Source organism: Carlito syrichta, unplaced genomic scaffold (assembly GCF_000164805.1).
Source record: "Carlito syrichta isolate Samal-C Ts95f unplaced genomic scaffold, Tarsius_syrichta-2.0.1 Scaffold88854, whole genome shotgun sequence".
NCBI classification, from domain to species: Eukaryota; Metazoa; Chordata; class Mammalia; order Primates; family Tarsiidae; genus Carlito; species Carlito syrichta.
The window spans coordinates 161703-164943 of NW_007032950.1; the positions used below are offsets into that span (position 1 = coordinate 161703).

The 3241-nt window shown below is 40.3% G+C and overlaps 1 pseudogene; it reads left to right on the forward strand.

Moving 5' to 3' along the window:
* The first annotated feature begins 679 nt into the window (after positions 1-679).
* On the forward strand, positions 680-2035 carry LOC110595621 (annotated as a pseudogene).
* Positions 2036-3241: the final 1206 nt, after the last annotated feature.

Genomic DNA, 3241 nt, shown 5'->3' on the forward strand with positions numbered 1-3241 from the left:
CAAAAATAAATCTATAAAAAATATAATAGCATACACTTATTATTAGGATGAAAGAAAGCAAGAATGCTTCTCAGATTCTTGAAACATAGTATAAAACTCAGATAATTATGCAGCACTTTCTACTCAAACGCTTTCTAGGCATCCATTTGAAACTTCCTGAAACACTGTGAATACAGTTATGGTCAACCTGGTAAAATTCCATATGTCTATCAGCAGACATGTTCAGAAAGTTCATAAAAAATATTTATATTTAATATAAAATCAAGAAATTATTAGCCGGGCGTGGTAGTGTGAGCCTATAGTTCCAGCTACTGGGAAGGCTGAGGCGGAAGGATCGCCGGAGCCCAACGGGTGGAGGCTGCGGTGGCGGGGAGCGGCCACTGCACTCCAGTCTGGGCGACTGAGTGAGATTCCAACTCAAAAAAAAAAAAATTTTATAGAATGATAAAACTTGAAAATGGTTATATTTTACCTCAGAATAAATGTGCACATTTGCACAACTTAAATAAAAGTCATAACTGCTCCTCTGGCCATGATGAAATAACTGGGAGCATATTTTTATCTGCCATAGAAACAACTAGAAAACTGGACAAAATATTTTTTAAAAATGCTTTAGCTTTTTCCCAACAAGTTTGCCACCAGAGCACAGGTGTTGTTAAAACCACCCCTAAGGGCCAAAATGAGAAAGGAAAAGATGCACAGTCTCATCGTCGTCATGGACACGTCGATTCGGGCAAGGCCACCGCCACTGGCCGCCTGATCTGCAAATATGGCGGCATCGACAAAAGAACCATCAAGAAATTTGAGAAGGAGGCTGCTGAGATGGGAAAGGGCGCCTTCACGTACGCCTGGGTCTTGCATAAACTGAAAGCTGAGCATAAGCGTGGTGTCACCATAGATATCTCCCTGTGGAAATTTGAGACCAGCAAGTACTACATCACTATCATTGGTGGTGGATGATAGGACACAGAGACATCATCAAAAACATGATTACAGGCACATCTCAGGCTGACTGTGCTGTCCTCATTGTTGCTGCTGCTGTTGGTGAGTTTGAAGCTGGTATCTGCAAGAACGGGCAGACCCGTGAGCATGCCCACTGGGCCTGAAACAACTGATTGTTGGCGTTAACAAAATGGATTCCACTGAGCCACCCTACAGCCAGAAGAGATATGAAGAAATTGTTAAGGAAGTCAGCACTTACATTAAGACACAGTAGCATTTGTGCCAATTTCTGGTTGGAATGGTGACAACATGCTGGAGTCAAGTGCTAACATGCCTGGGTTCAAGGGATGGAAAGTCGCCCATAAAGATGGTAATGGCAGTGGAACCACGCTGCTTGAAGCACTGGACTGCATCCTGCTACCAAATTGTCCAACTGACAAGTCCTTGCGTCTGCCTCTCCTGGGTGTCTACAAGACTGGTGGTATTGGGACTGTCCCTGTGGGCCGAGTGGAGACTGGTGTTCTCAAGCTTGGCATGGTGGTCACCTTTGCTCCAGTCAACATCACAACTGAAGTGAAGTCTGTTGAAATGCACCGTGAAGCTTTGAGTGAAGCTCTTCCTGGGGACAGCGTGGGCTTCAATGTCAAGAATGTGACTGTCAAAGATGTTCGCCGTGGCAATGTTGCTGGTGACAGTAAAAATGATCCACCAGTGGAAGTAGCCGGCTTCACAGCTCAGGTGATTATCCTGAACTATCCAGGCCAAATCAGTGCTGGCTATGCCCCTGTACTGGACTGTCACATGGCTCACATTGCATGCGAGTTTGCTGAGCTGAAGGAAAAGGTCGCCATTCTGGTAAGAAGCTGGAAGATGGCCCTAAATTCTTGAAGTCTGGTGATGCTGCCATCGTTGATATGGTTACTGGCAAGCCCATGTGTGTGGAGAGTTTCTCTGACTATCCTCCTCCAAGTCATTTTGCCATCCATGATATGAGGCAGACAGTTGCTGTGGGTGTCATCAAGCAGTGGACAAGAAGGCTGCCGGAGCTGGCAAGGTCACTGAGTCTGCTCAGAAAGCTCAGAAGGCTAAATGAATATTATCCCTAATACCTGCCACCCCAGTCTTAATCAGTGGTGGAAGAACGGTCTCACAACTGTTTGTTTTAATTGGTCATTTAAGTTTAATAGTAAAAAACTGGTTGATGATAATAATGCATTGCAAAACTTTCAAAAGGAAAGGGGGATGCTTTGTCGACCATTTTGGGGTTTGTTTTGTTTTGTTTTTTGCATGTGGCAGTTTTAAGTTATTCGCTTTTGAAATCAGTACTTTTTTATGGAAACAACTTGACCAAAAATCTGTCACAGAATTTTGAGACCCATGAAAACAAAGTTTCATGAGGATAAAAAATGTTTTAGAATATTAGGCAACAGAAAGTATAGGACTGTGACCCAAAGAAAAGGGAAACAAATGAAGTAACTCTCATTTAGTTCTTTGATTTATTTAGGTCTTTGACTTCCTTCATCAGAATTTTATAGTTTTTCTCATATAAATCTTATACATATAGATGCTTTTCAACTTATGATGGTGTTACATTCTGATAAATTCACTTTTAAGTAAAAAATATCATAAGTAGAAAATGCATTTAATACCCTGATAAACCCATCATAAAGTCAAAAGATCTAAGTTGAATCACCGTAAGCTGGGGACCATCTGTATTTTGTTAGCTTTATATATAAATATTTAAGTTTGGGAGGTGCTAATAAAAATGCTATTGTTTTTAGTTTCAAATTCCACTTGTTGCTGGTATATATAAAAGCAATTGGCTTTTGTATATTAGCCTTGCATTTGCAAACTCACTATAATTTCTTAGTAGTTTGTCAATTCTTTTGAATTCTCTACACAATCATGTCTGCCAACAAAGAGCTTTATTTATTCTTTCCCAAACTGTATACCTCTTATTTCCTTTTCTTGTCTTATTGCATGAGCTAAGACTTCTAGTATTAAACAGGAGTGGTAATGAGACACTCTAGTTTTGTTCCTGATCTTAGAGGAAAAGCTTCTAGTTTTCATCATTAAGCACAATGTTAGCTGTAGGGTTTTTGTAGTTGTTCTTTATCAAGTTAAAGACGTTCACCTCTATTCCTAGTTTGCTGATTTTTTTCATAATATTGTTTTTTCTGCACCTATTAACATGATCATATAATTTTTCTTCTTTAGCCTGTGGATGTGATAGATTATATTAACTGATTTTCAAATGATGAACCAGCACTGCATACTCAGGACAAATCCCACTTGGTTG